The sequence below is a fragment of the Desmodus rotundus genome, chromosome 8 (genome assembly GCF_022682495.2).
Source record: "Desmodus rotundus isolate HL8 chromosome 8, HLdesRot8A.1, whole genome shotgun sequence".
NCBI classification, from domain to species: domain Eukaryota; kingdom Metazoa; phylum Chordata; class Mammalia; order Chiroptera; family Phyllostomidae; genus Desmodus; species Desmodus rotundus.
In genome coordinates this window covers 29,411,880-29,427,430 of record NC_071394.1, presented here as the reverse complement: position 1 = coordinate 29,427,430, position 15,551 = coordinate 29,411,880, and the positions used below count along the sequence as shown (strand labels likewise).

The following is a 15,551-nucleotide window of genomic DNA, read 5'->3' as shown; positions in this document are numbered from 1 at the left end:
TGTGCTCTCAGAATTGTCTTTATCTCTCGAGTTTTGATGTCTGTATCCCATTCCTCAGTTCAGCTTGGTTGGGGGCGTCCCCACCAGAACAAGAGCTGGACGAGCCAAGTTCACAAACCATCACCCTACTATAGCCATCATCCATGAGCGTATCTACAATTCTCTCCTCAGTGCTATAGAGCAGATACTTAATAGATGCTTCATAATAATAACATAATACTCTGTTGTATTGTTATTATGAATTGTAACAGAATAACTCATAATTGTTATAATTCATAACAGAATTATAATAACATAGCACATGGGGATGAAGAGAGCTTCATTTTTTTCTTTTAAATGTTAGGCTTTTAAAAATATTTTTAGTTAAAAGTGTTGTGGTGACACTGTTTAATGAAATTATACAGGTTACAAGTGTGCACTGCATCACACGTCATGTGTGTATTGCACTGTGTGTTCACCACCCAAAGTCAAGAGCTTTGTTTTGTTCTGTCAGCTGGGCTTTCTCTGCCAGTGTCCTTAACTAGCAACCCGGTAGGTACAAAGACTTATAATATCCCTAAAGAAAAAAAGATAGTAAAAACAGAAGTAGCTGGCAAAGGCATCATAATTTACTACAAAGTAAATTGTTTGAAATATAGACAAAAAAGTGAGAGAAAACAAAGAATCAAATTCAGTGCTTCCTGTTTACAATTTACCCAGCTGAGTCAATTCTCATAATCTTTCTCCTCTTTTAAGTAGTCAGAATCTACAATTTCTAGGCATCCTCAGAGGATCTTCATGCATATAAAACTGAGGACCACCTGCATTATTGGTCTTTCTCTGTAATAATGACATTTGTAAAGGGATATATTTAAAACGTAATTGAAACTACTGCGAGTTATTGCTTTGATTAATGTATGTGGGGAAATGTAAGTCAGAAAGTGTTTCAAAGGCTGTATTTCTGTTCTCACCTCCATAAGCCATATATCCATTTAGCCTTCCCACATTCACTTGTTTCAGGCAGCTCGGTGGAACGAAGAAATACTTTATGAAGTGCTTCATGCAGGAATTACACTTTTTCTGAAAGAGAGAAGTGTGAATTTATCTTTTATAGTTGAATAATTTTAGATGAAATCATTTGACTCCCATTATTGGGCACAAATGAGGAGTAAGAGAAATTTTTGAGCTGATTGCCTTTCTGGAACTTTACTTTTTGCTGTTGCACAAAAACAGTGATTAAACTTATAAAGCGGAGATTTTTTTATAACAATATAAGATATAAATCAAAAGAACCCTGTATCTTATAGTTTGATTTAATATAATGAACAGACATGAATTGATCTGTACATATATCAACAAACATTAATAGCGCACCTGGGAGAAGGGAGGAGAGGACCAATATTTATGGGATATCTCCAGTTACTTTACATGACCTTTGTTTCCACTTTGTTTTTTTTATTGTTGTTCAAGTACAATTGTCTTCATTTTCCTGCCACCATGTCCCCACCCCACCCTCGAACCTTCCCCTTTTGATTTTGTCCATGGGTCCTATACACGTGTTCCCTGATGGCCCTTCTCCTATTTTCCCCTATTATCCCTCTCCCCACCTCTCCTCTGGTTACTGTCACTTTGTTCTTTATTTCCATGTCTCTGGTTATATTTTGCTTGCTTGTTTGTTTTGTTGATTAGGTCCCACTTATAGGTGAGATCATATGGTCTTTGTCCTTCACTGCCTGGCTTATTTTACTTAGTATAACGCTTTCCAGTTCATTCCATGCTGCTGCAAATGGTAGGAGCTCCTTCTTTCTTTCTTCTGCATAGTATTCTTTTGTGTAAATGTACCATAGTTTTTTTATTCACTCATTTACTGGTGGGCACTTAGGTTGCTTCCAGCACTTGGGTATTATAAATTGTGCTGCTATGAACATTGGGGTGCACGGGTTCTTTTGAATTGGTGTTTCAGGATTCTTAGGGTATAATCCCAGCAGTGGAATTGCCAGGTCAAAAGGCAGCAAAAAAATGAAACTTGATCACCAACTTACACCATACACAAAAATAAATTCAAGGTGGATAATAAAAGACTTAAATATAAGCCCTGATACCATTAAAGTCCTAGAGGAGAACATAGGCAGGAAAATCTCAGATATTCCACGCAGCAATATTTTCACCAATATGTCCTCTAGAACAAGGGACATAAAGGAAAGAATAAACAAAAGGGGCCTCATCAAAATATAAAACAACTGCATGGCTAAAGAAAATATTAGAAAAATGAAAAGGGAACCAACTGTATGGGAAAATGTATTTGCAAATGATACCTCAGACAAGGATTTGATCTCCAAAACATATAAAGAACTCACACAACTCCACTCCAAGAAGACTAACAACCCAATTAAAAAATGGGCAAAGGACCTGAACAGACACTTCTCCAAGGAGGACATACAGAGGGCCCAGACACATATGAAAGAATGCTCAGGATCATTAGCCATCAGAGAGATGCAAATAAAACCACAGTGAGATACCACTTCACATGGGTCAGAATGGCCATCATAAACAAATCAACAAACAACAAGTGCTGGGGAGGTTGTGGAGAAAAGGGAACCCTAGTGCACTGTTGGTGGGAATGCAGACTGGTGCAGCCACTGTGGAAAACGGTATGGAATTTCTGCAGAAAACTAAAAATACATGACCTTTTTTAATACTCAAAACAGCCCTCTGAGGTCTTTCTTATTATCTTTGGCAAGTTACTGGACCTATCTGGGTTTTAGTTCCTTATCAGTAAAATGAATGACAACAGGCTTGCCGGGCTCTTACATGAATCAAACCCATGTCTGTCAGAGTTGCAAAGATTAAAAATCCGTGGCACATAATGCTGAGGAGAACTGTAATGAGAATGCCGCTGCGGACGGTGTCATCTCTCCGACTCGAAATTCCAATGGAGCACTTTGGTAAAGGGATTTGGCAGACAGGGAGACAAGGTCACCTGAGAGTGGTTATAGTAAGAAAAACGTCAATAATGTCCTATAACATTTTATAACAGTATCATCATTTTACTATGACAAATGTATAAAATGTCATTCGTTAAACAATAATAGACAGTAGTGGTGAATACCCTTGCTTTAGGACTTAAATGAAGTAGGATCAGATAAGATTTTTCCGAGCTTTGATTGGTGTGAGGAGGAGAGCAGACTCCTTCTGACTTCGGGGTGAGCTCACAATGGCAGTTAGTACTCTGGAGCCCCCTGCACCGACCTCTGAGCTGGCGCTGGGCATGCAGCTCTCATTGAGTGGAGAAGGCAAAAATTATTACTATTTCTTTCCCTGATGCTACTTACAACTGACAAAAGTAGAACATCTCGTTTCTTTATTTTTAATGTTTCTCTTTAAATTTTCCTTTCCACTTTTACTTAAAATGGGGGAATACTTCAAATATTTGGAAAGCAACATAGAATAATAAGCCCTGTCATATCCTCCACCCAGTTTTCATCTTAGTAATTTCAAATATTGCTTCAGATCCTTAGTTTAAAAAGAAATAGAGATCACCAATACACCTGAAACCCCTTTTGTACCTCGCCTCGTCACAGCCCATCCCCTTCTCCCTCTGCAGTTATCGTCAGTGTTCTCATTATCTTAACATTCTTCTTCTCTAAGTGTATATTCAAAAACTGTCACATAATTTTTGTGAGTTTGAATTACACAAATGCTATTATTTTCTTCTCTATTTGAGTTTATTCTGTTTTACTTATTTCTGTTTTCTTCTTGATGGGAATGTTGAATCCATTATCTTTCCGTCTTTCTTATTTTCGAACATATACATGTAAGGCCATACATCTCTCTCTAAGCACTTGCTTAGCTGCTTTCCACAAGTTTTGAGATAGTACTTTAATAGCCATTTACTTAAATATGTTAGAATTTTCATTATGATTTCTTTCTTTGACTCTTCAAGTTTTCAAAACTGGCTTAAATATACTGATTAGAGCCCTATAGAAAGAAAAGTCATTTTTGTCTACCTCCTACTCCCTCAAGGTTTAGCTACTGCTGGCTGGTCCATAAACCGCACCTGCAGTTACTGCTAATCCCGTTCTTGCCCCAAGTCATGGCATCTGCAAGGGCTGGTGATGCAGCTTCTAAGTGGCCTCGGTAAAAGTGTTTATTAGCTTTTAAAGGCTATTATTTGGACAAGCAGAAAGATTATCACACAAAATCATCTTGTTGCCATCCTTGAAAAATGACCCCAATTTTCATATCAGGTTATAAAATTCTGGGCCATCCAAGCAAATGTGTTGTTATCAGTGATTCTGCCAAGGTTTGCTAAATGCAACTTAATATCCCTCACTTAAAGATTTTCACTGTAGTTTTTTATTTATTCTTTCAAAATAGTGCCTTTGAAAAATTTATGCTGATTTTTCTTAGTGATGATTAAGCCAGTCTCCTCCACCTCCATCTCTCAGCCCCCAACAGCCAGCAAATTCCTAATTTCAAATCTCAGCCACTCATGACGGTGTTCACACCAGGCCTACTCTGAAGTCAGGCTGTCGTCAAGGACAGCAGGCAAAGCACCCGTCACTGGAGAGCCTGGGGAGAGAGTGGGAGGGTGAATCAGGAAGCCATTGGGAGGAGCAGCCCTCTCTTGGTTGCTTTATGTAATTAGAGAGAGCATATTTTTAGAATGGACCTTGCTAGAGGGATAAACAACACAGTTGTATTATTCAGACTTTTGAATCACACTTCTAGCCTTATAACCTACCTGATTCATCCCTGTGTACTATGTTTTTTTTCATAATGAAAAAGATCATTAAGTGAGAGATGGGTATATTAGTGAGGACACGCAGGGCTACTACAATTAACTCTGGTGAATATGGATAGAGAAAATGGAATGAGGATTGATTTTGGTCAGTGGCCTGGAAGGAGTAGGGGTAGGTCTCTGAGTGGGCACAGGCAGCAGTCCTGGAAAATGGGCACACGTGTATCCTTCCCATCCTTCCGCAGGGGCTGCTGCCTGCCGTGAGGATGCAAGGGTGTCATATGCTCTACCTACTTGCAGGTCCTCAAATATGTTCTGCTGTTGTCCTTCTCCTTATTTGCCTGTCTCCATATGTGCACTCACTGTCAGACTTGAGCCTCGAAAGCATGATTTTTCATCTTTACAAGTCCAGCACCCAACTCGAGATAAAACCAACAATAGACTTTGTCAGAGGTAGCAGAAGTGACCCCACTCAAGTGCTTTGGGCCAAAGGGAAGCTTCACTTTGGGGAGTGGAGCAGTCAATCCACAGAGACCCTGGGTCTCTAACAGAAACACAGGCTGGTAAGGAAAGAAGAGAGAGAGAGAGGCGAAGAGACGTGACCAAGTGGACGCAGAGCCTGCCTCAGGGAAGCACAGTCAGTGGAGGAGCGACGCTGCGGGTGCAGGTCAGGAAGTCAGTCGGGAGTCCAAGCCTACGGCAGTTTATCTGGTCACCATCATCTCTCTGTCTCTGTAGTTTCGCCTTTTGTTAATTATCTACCCTTCGTTTAATCATTTAATCCCTTTTCTTTTGCCCTTCCTCTCTCAATCTTAAACATCACGTTTACTATTAGCTCAGAAAACCTCTTTTAACCTAGGCAGCCCCACGAGGTGAGCTGCTTCCAGTCCCTTCTGCTATACACGTGTTTCAAGTGAGTTTTTTCCTCTCATGGAAGAAGACAGAATTTATTTAATAATTTTTCAAGTGGGGAGATTAGTTGTGGTCACAGTGGCAAATTTTTCGTAATTCTCCAAGTACTATAAAAAGCAACTTAATGGCATGAAGTTAATTCCCACGAGGAGTGTCCTGCCATTGCGAATTGCTGTGATCATCTTTGAAGTGGTATTTCTTTCCACACTGTCTGTCAGCAACTATGTGGGGTTTGTTTTAGATTAAAAAATGTGTGAGATGAGTTGATCTACATCCAAGTGATTCAAACATCTTTTGTTGTTGTTTTTGGACCAGATTGCTGTTCACTGGTTCAGTTGTTGGGTAGGTTTTGTTTGTTTGTTTTATGTTTCGCTGTCCCAAAATTTTATATTTGGAAGCAGTTATTGCATACCCTTTTTTCCCTTTACTGAAGGATAGCTAGAGAAGAAAACTATTATTTTATCTTTTCTCATTGCATTCAGTTTTTCATAAGGCATATTCCCATTATTTCATACAAGTCTTATTTCTAAATACACACATACACACATAAAACTTAAGATTAGCATTTTTCCCTACTACACACACATCTAGGGTTTTTGTTTTCTTTTCTAATCTTCCAGACTGGGAAAAAATGTACTATTTGTAAGCAGATGTTTTAATTTCAATAAATGCCTTTCTGTTTCACTCTCCCTGTGACTTATTGCTTGAAACCATGAGAAACATTCGAGTGCAGACGCTTTTTTCCAGCTTTGACGAAGCCTTGGTTGTTGACCTCATAAACTTGGGAAGATTTATCTCATGTGATTCAGTGGTGAAAGTAATACTATTAGCAGTTAAAATCTTATAAGATGCTATCAGGAAAAGGAAACCTTGGCCACTCCACTTCTTGTGAAGGATAGTTAGCAACTTAAAAAGCAGACACTTGCTCAGGAGAAGGAGACAGAAACGATCAAACACAAAGTTCTCCTTCTTCAGTTATGTGCGAACTGAGGATGCTGCATACAGTAATAAGACTAAAGTCCCAGGAGCTTTCCCTTGGTGAGTGTATGTGCACGTGCTTATTTTTATTTGGTCTTCAAAAACGAGGTTTCTTATGCCTTTATTTTCTTTGGGGAAAATGCATCCAGATCAGAATAGTTTTTGCAAAATATTTCTTCTGTATAAAAGCCTGTTTAAGATGTCATGTTTTCCCTGACTGTGTTGAGACTAGAATATCTGTTGTATGAATCATATCTGCAAAAGATAGGCTATCGCCACGCCTTCTGAGCAATGGCCCACTCTCCTGCCAGGAGGCCGAGGGGGTTCCCATCATCCTGAGCTCTGTCCACAGAAGGTAGGCCCTCTGCGGGGCCCAGTTCTGAGGCGCTAAAGGAAGGCCACCACCATGAGCAGTAAATACCTTGGTCGTGGAAAAGCATCCAAAGGAAATAATTCTGAAGAAAGAAATGTGCATGACCATTTTACAGGATGTGACTGGTGAAGCCTATGTTCCTATCGAAAGCAGCGAAAGAGAAAAGAAATGTGCATATGAGCTGGATTTCCTTGAACCCCACCAACCCTGGAGAGTGAGTTCTGGGAGGAAAATAATAGTGACCTTCAGCATCAAACGTATTTTAACCTGAATGAAAAGTGGCCGAATTAGACGTCAGTCCCATCGTGGCTCACCTGAAGTACTTTCTCTCAATTCATATTCACCTTTCAGATTGCTTGTTGTACTCACATTGCCTGTTAACACAAATTGGAGGGAGTAACATGACCTTCATTTGCTGACAGAGACATGAAGAGGCAGACACAGTGATGAATATTTCAATTCAGGCAGGAATCGAATGTTGCCTGTGAGGTAGGCTAGCTCTGCTACCTGCACTGACTATACATCATCCCTGGAAATTGACTCGCCTTCACCAGAGTCACTGAAGTGGAAATAAGTGCCTGCCCATTGAACATCGTCTTCAAATGGGAAGGATGAAGGTCTAGTACAGTATGTATGATGCACCCCCATCTATAATCACATTAATACAAATGTTTTAAGATATTGTGTGGCAGGAGTGGGTTTGTGTATGGATTATTTGTTTCTTGGATAAAAGCTAAACAGAAACTAATGGATTTTTTGTGAAAATATAGTGATTACCAGATTCAGGAGTCAACGTCCTGTCTCACATCCACTCTGGCTCATTTTAGTACAACCTGTGCATCATCAGGAGTGTTGGTGTAAGAGATGATGATGAAGCCTTGGTCCTTATAGGTCCAGTGGATGACAGTCCTATATCTTTATAACTTTGAAAACTATTATCACTCACTAAAAAATATAGATTATTTTGATGTAGAACAATGATAGATATATGTATAAATAGTTTATATGTATAAATTCATTCCTTCAGCAAACACTATCAACACATATTTGTTTGTTTTCCTCATTTAATGCATTAACCCTAATTATTAGAATCTATAAATACAAATAGCATCTATCAATAGGTAGATGAGCTAAACAATAAGCATGTATGTAAAATTTTATGTAAGATAAGGTGCTTGTGTACATACATGGTAAAACCAATATTTGCACATTTAGATGTGGAAGCAAATGATTAGTGCCTTTTCATAAAGTTAATATATTAAGTGCTACAGTTATGTGTTGTTTTATGAGATATCAATAAGAAGAAAAGCTACTCTAAATATTTCAAGCAGAAAGGAATTTAATTTACAGAACTAGAACATATGGTAGAAAAAGTTAATGCTTATAAAACACTGTATTGTTCTTTTATCCTCTCTTGATATTAGTCTGGGACCTTATGATGGTCCTGGCCGAAGGACTTCAAAGGGGAGTGAAGTACCATATTTTTCAGACCATAAGACGTACCTAAGTTTTAGAGGAGGAAAATAGGGAAAAAAATCCCCACTCTACCACTGCCCCACCCTCCAGTGAGCCAGGTAAGCTACATTCAGACTGTAAGATACACCTTCATTTTCCTCCCAAATCTGGGGAGGGAAGTGCATCTTATACTCTGAAAAATACGGTATCAGTTTCCCGTGGCTAAAATGGTTAAAGTTTCTACATATTTTCAAGCCCCTGCTTCCCCTGGAAGCTGTATAAAAAGAGGGAAGTGAAAAGATGGAAGAATTCTGGTTTTCTGAGTCACCAGATAGAGGAAGCTCTCACCAACCTGCACTGGACTTCGCATGAGCAAAAAATCAACTGTTACTGAACTAAGCCTGAGAGTTTTGTTTGTTGAAGCGGCTAGGATTAATTACCTTACAAATAAAAGGACCTATGAAAATGTTGGAAGACTTAGGAGAGAGAGGGCTAGGGTTGAAGCTACTAGTATGCAGAATATCATGAAGCAAAGGAACTAAAGAAAACTGTCACCGGTGATTTCAACAGCCCCCAGCAACAGAGGGAGTGATTCGTAGGGAGATACTTGGAATCTATTGGCAAAAGGTCACATACGCTGTCTACCAATGTCCATGTGACTACCCACCTCAAAGGAGTAATGATGTTTTCTATTTATCTTTTGTCTTTGGTATTTCACATGAATGAAGTTCATTGTGTTCATCTAACCCCGTAACACTGCTGGCGTAGATTCCAGGAAGTATACTTCCCAGGCTTCCATTCCCTATAATGCCAGAGAGAGTGTGGAAGGAGAAAGTGGTGTTCAGCTGCCAAAAAACAAAAAAATTAAAATTAAAAAAAACCCACCAATCTGACATACACAGACAGCCCAATTATTGGGATGTTGCTATGTCTCGATTTGTCTGGAACAGTCCCAATTTCTTCCTGTTGACCCAGAGTAATTATTTACAACTCCCTGTTTCGATCTCCAAACTTTCCCGTTTTGGAGAGTAGAGTATATGTCCATCTACCTATGGTGAAAATACTTCACTTGTTTCTTCAGAGACACTTACTAAGCATAGACAAAATGCTAGCCATTATGCTAAGGGAGGAGACGTTGATAAACAAAGGCACACATGACCCTGGCATTCATGGGACATATTGTCTGGTTTGGTGAATGATAAGGGCCTAGATACAGCGATTGCTGTAAGGATGGAGCAGAGAAAACATATTTGAAAAATGTCAAGAAATTAAACTGTGCAGACATTGATAACAAATCAGCACAGTGGTTAGCGCCCTTAGGCTCTTGAGTCAGATTGTCCAGGTTAGAATCCCAGAAGTGACCAACTAATCTCTGCCTCAATTTACTATCTTTAAAATAATATCAATTGTTACATTGGCCAAGTGGCTTAGTTGGTTGGAGAGTTGTCCTTTACTCCAGAGGGTTGTAGTTGAGATCCCTGGTCAGAGTGTGTATAGGAGGCAACCCATCAATGTTTCTCTCTCTCTCTCTCCCCTGCTCCTCTCTCTCTAAAAATCACTAACTATATCCTCAGGTAAGGATTAAAAATAATAATAATAAGTAAAATAAAGTAACATTAATTATTGTAAAAGTTAAATGAGATAAAAACTTAAAAAGCTTATAAGAGTATCAGACATATAGTAAACACTAAATAAATATTTGTAATGATCACAATATCAAAGGAGGAGGGAGAGGAGGCAATTTTCTTTTGCAAGAGCTGAATATGGAGGAAGATCTAAGAAAATGCCCAGGTTTCTGACTTGGGTGTCTTTAAGGTTTGCGGTTGTGTAAAACAATAAATGCAGGGGAAGCTGACTTAGGTAGGGAAAATAATGCATACAGGTTGGACGTATTACTGAAAGAGTAAATACAGGAAAAACCAATGTAAGTGGGGCAAACAATGCATTTGGTTTGATTATGTTTGTATGAGAGACCTGTAGGGTATCCACATGGCATTGTCTACTAGGCAGCTGAATATTTGAGTCTGGGGCTCAGATAGAGTTCTGATCTAGATTTGTGAGTCTTTAGGATCTAAATGGTGGTCGGAACCAAGAGAACATGAGAGATCAGTTAGTGGTCAGAGTGAGAAAAGAAAGGGCCATTACCAGGTCTCTGGGGTAGGCCAGTATTTATAGAGCAGAGAGGAAGCCCTTGTAAAATTCAAGAAGTAATAGCCAGAGAAGAAGAGAACCAGTGAGGGAAGTGAAGGAAGAACAGGGTAGACACAGTGTCAAGTGCCAAACACAAATCAAGAAGATGAGAACAAAATGTGTTCCATGGTTTCAGGAAGTGGGCCCCATTGGTGATTTTCATAAGAATAGGTTCAATAGAGTAGGGAAAGTGGAAGTCTGCTCACGGAGAGTTAAGGTGAGAATGAGAGGAGAGGAAGTGGAGATAATGAAGCATTAATTTTTTTTCTGCAGGGCACTTGACTGTGAAGAAAAGGAAAGGGTCAGCTGGTGGCTAGAAGCTTTTTAATAGCAGAGTGTACAGAAGCATTTGGTCTCAGAACTGTACAAGGGCTTTGCAGACCAGGAAAGGTTTTAGATTACATGACCTTCAAGTCCTTTTCATCTTGAAGTGTTTATTTTTCCGTGATTCTCTATTTGATAAGTTTCCAGGTTCAGCTTTTATTTTCACAGGGTGATATCTGTAGACAAGGCATAAAATCTGTTTTATCCTAAGAAATTGAAGTTAAAATTTAATTTGATCTTACGAGTCTTTAGGAAAATATATCTTAGGGTTCAAAACATGTATCCATACAAAGCATATTTATGAATAGAGTTTTAATATTTTAGTGTCGCTTACATCCCGTTCTTTCACAGCTCATTCTTTAATTGGTTCCTCTTGTCAACCAGCTGCTTATCTCACATGCAATTTATCTCTGTGATCATGTTTTATGGCTGTTTTTCCAGCTTTTTATAAAAAATAATTATTAAATCATTAGATCATAACATTATAAGGGGCTTTCTGAATGATAATTCTTTTCAAAGACTTTAACACTCCCCCCGCCCCGCCCCGAGCCTTAGTTGGTTTATTGACTAGAGCAAAGCAGTTCGTTTGCTACTAGTGAAATAAGGTAGGCCAAGCATCTGGAAGTGTTCTATGAGGAGGAGCCAATGGTGGTGTTTTTTAAAGGTCCCATATCTCCCATCCATCACCTCTCGTCTTGCTAGGGTATAAGAGAATCAGAATTTATAACTGCATCATAATTCTGGACTGCATCCTTTTTTTCTGAGGTCTTCTGTTTGGAAAGTCTCTTCAAATGTTTTCATAGCTTCAAGGGAAACGTTTCTCTGAGAGATACCTCAGTTTCAATCAAAAGCATTCACAAATTCCCTTTTAGTTTTTTCTCTACCAATTAAGGTCCTCTTGTCTGGGTAGAATAAACTCATAAACATGACTCTCCTGGTTTATTAGGAAAACTCACTTCAGCGGTAAGAGTTAAAGTTGTTCATGAGAACACAATCAAGGGACCAGGAAAAGGTTACTTGCCTCCAGAGTTCAAGACCTATAATTTAATTTTCCTCTGGTTTTGACCAAGCTCAGATTGTTGCTGACTTTATAATATAACATAGTCTATTCATTCAGTTAGGGACTTGTCTCTGTTTCTCATTTAATTTAGAATTTCCAAATTGTTGCTGTCATTTTATTTGTTTCCATGCATGAGTGTAAAGCCCTTCCAGAATTATGATAGTAAAATATTTTATTTCTTTAATCCCAAGTAATACTAGTTGAAAGATGCACCTTTGATATAAGAGAAGATTTCAAGAGGAAAAATATCCTTCTCAATGAATGTATATAATCATAAGGCTGTTCTAATTTTAAATCATAAATATAAATATTTAATATTTTAAAATATTAAATATAAAAATATGCTCTTGGGATTGGAGAGACATGATATTAGTGATCATTTCACCTAAGTGAGTCTTTCCATTTGTGAAATTCATCATCAGTTAATCTTTTTCCATTTATTCTTCATTCATCCGTTGAACCCACTCTTATTGAGAACAGTATTAAGTCGTAATCTCTTGCTTAATAATAGACAATGAAGATTACCTAGGGATAATAAGCATTTTGAATTTGTAGAGCAAGTCATTTATCCTATGCCTTAGCATAGCATACTTTTAAAAGAAGATTTAATGTTTTTAATATTTTAAAATCCAACTTGAGAAAAATGGGAATTATATGGGGGATTTCTCACATCATCTCTATAACCTCCATTCTTCTGCGCATGCTGTCCTCTCCATCTTGCACTTCCTTACACAGTCCAGCATCCTGAGTTCATATCTGTTATAGAATGCCAAGCTTCCCCAGTCATCAGAGAGTGACATGATTATGATGGAAGAGACTTGAAAATAAGTATGTTTAAAATCTTTAAAAAAAAATAAATAACATCCCTTTCAAAAAAAAGAACAGGAGTTGATGAAATAACAACTAAGTGATAATGAAATTAGAAGGTACAGGTACAAAAAGAGTCAATTAAAATTATTGGAAATTAAAATGTATAGTGATTTAGAGTTTTTAAAAAATCTCAACAGAAGGAATGCTGTCAAAGAGGGGCTTTATGAGTTGGAACATGTGAATTAGAAAATTACCAAATTGAGTAAAAGAGAATTGAAAATATTAAAGATTTTGAAACATAAGAAGCTCTAACATTGTAGTTTTGATTTGCATTTCCCTAATAACTAGTGAAGTTGAGTATCTTTTCATATATCTGTTGGCTATTTGTTTGTCTTCTTGGGAGAGCTGTCTGTTCAGGTCCTCTGACCTTTTTTTTTAAATTGAATTGTTTGTTTGTTTGGTGTTGAGTTGTGTAAGTTCTTTATATATTTTGGATATTAACCCCTTGTTGGAGCTGTTGTTTGCAAACATCTGCCATTTGATTGGTTGCCTTTTTATTTTGTTGGCAGTTTCTTTTACTGTGCAGAAGCTTTTTAGTTTGATATAGTTTCATTCATTTATTTTTGCCCTTATTTCCCTTGCCTTTAGGGTTGAATTCATAAAATCTTCTCTACAACCAAGGTCTATGAGTTTAGAACCTATGTTTTCTTCTATGTAATTTATTGTGTCAGATCTTATATTTAGGTCTTTGATTTATTTTGAGTTTTTTATACAGGGGTACAAACTGTAGTCTAGTTTCATTCTTTTGCATGTGGCTCCTTTGTCAAAAATTATTTACCCATATACACACTATATATTTATACACGTCTGTCTACATCGCTTGAAGCTTGAAAGGCATGGCCCCTTTTTTCACTGTTAACTGGTTTTGCTGCACTTTGAGGCTCCATCACTGATTCCTGCTGTTGGATTATTTACCTCTATTCCATTTCTCTGGTGGCCTGATGCTACCTAACTCAATCTGCAGTCATCTGCATGCTTTGCCAAATGAGTTTGACCAATTAAGGATTCATTAAGGACCTGAGAAAAGCCTGGATGCATTTTGACAACCTCTAATTGGAAGGGTTCATTAATGTTGCACTGTTACTTACTATACAAAACCACATCGGAAGAAAATGATTCTTATTTTTTTGGTGTGGCAGGGGAACGTTTATGGAGCATCTACTTTAAAACCTCATCACTCTGCTGTATACCGTTTTAAGTTATTGTGTTGATGATCATTATCACTATTATCTAAAATACATACATCTGTCTTTATTACTTAGCCTTAGAAAGGAATTTTGGTGTGTTGAGAAATAGCAATATTGAATTTATAATATTACAGATGGAATTACATTTTGGATTTAACTCTCCTGACATCTTCTTCTTCTCCTAATTCATTTTGTGAAAGTCAAGGCCATCCTTTGAAATGTTAGCAGGAAGACTGAGGATGAAGCAGGACAGATAGTGAAGTCACAGAATTTAATTCAAAATACGTGAAGGAGTTCCACTGAAATAATGACCAATAGCATCCCTACTGCATAAAACATTTAAGCAAATCAATAATAAAGAAGCTCCAGGACTGCAATAAATAAATGAGCAGAGACCCTAAATATGTAATTTTCAAAAATTTTGTTAAATCCCAGTAGTAATCTAATGCATGTAATTCAAAACCATGAAGTAACATTTTTTTGTCTTTTAAATTCATGATTAAACAAACCTGGGAATACTTGTGAGGGCACAACAAAGGGATACTTTGTGCACTGTTTATGGAAGAGTAATTTAATACCGACTATTTGGAGAGCAATTTGGCAAAATATATCAAGAGTCCCAAAACTACCCTTTAATTCAACTTCTCATAATATATCTTTAAAAAATTCAAACAGCTATAAAAAGGTTTATGTTCAAAACCAGACATCACAATATTGTTTTTGTAATATTAAAAGTTGGAAATAAATGAAAAATATAACAAGTGAAGAATAGTTAAATTATACTTCATCCTTATAATGGAATATTCTGTAGCCAAATATAAAATAGGGATACTGTAAAATGAAAGGTAAATATTTAGGTTGTAATGAAAAATGTATACATGTAATGGATCAACCTAAAGAAATTTAAAACCATGGTAAAAAAAAAATAGAAGGAAAATCCCAAAATGCTAACAAAGTTTATCTATTATTAATAGTCTTGTGACTTTTTTCTTTTTTCAAGTTTTCTCTGATTAATGTAATTTCTTCTATTTTGTTTACAAAAGGGCATTTATTTTTTAAATAATAGAAAGAAAAATATCATCAGAATAATTTCTTATGGGGTTGGCAAAACAGCCTTCACAAACATGGCCTGAACGGGAAAACATGTGAATGTTTCTCTAGCAACTGAGTACTTATGATCATTTTATATGGATTGATTGAAAATCTGTTGTGAGTAGCCAGACCACCTCATCCACGTTAACATTTAAGAGTGTAGATCCTTTCGTAGTTCCTAAGCATGATGATTGGCTGTTCACGCTCTCGTTTGACATGTGCCTCCCACAAGCCTTGTTACAACATCGGCACATTGCCCGTCTGACATGGACTATGAGAAAAAAAAAAGAAAGAAAAAAAAAAACATTTAAGAGCGTGAAGAAGATGGCAAGAAGTGTTGTGCATAGCCTAGATCCTAAACTATCCCAAGCAGCTTTTCCACGGTCTTTG

The 15,551-nt window shown here is 37.4% G+C and overlaps 1 protein-coding gene and 1 non-coding gene across 2 annotated transcripts in view; both read left to right on the top strand.

Annotated features, from left to right (window-relative positions):
* Positions 1 to 15,551, top strand: part of CPQ (carboxypeptidase Q) — a 399,977-nt gene that overhangs the window by 266,610 nt on the left and 117,816 nt on the right. The window lies entirely within an intron of this gene.
* Positions 15,325 to 15,428, top strand: LOC112315770 (small nucleolar RNA U13). The gene has a single exon (XR_002975919.2). It is a non-coding gene; the product is annotated as a small nucleolar RNA U13 (small nucleolar RNA).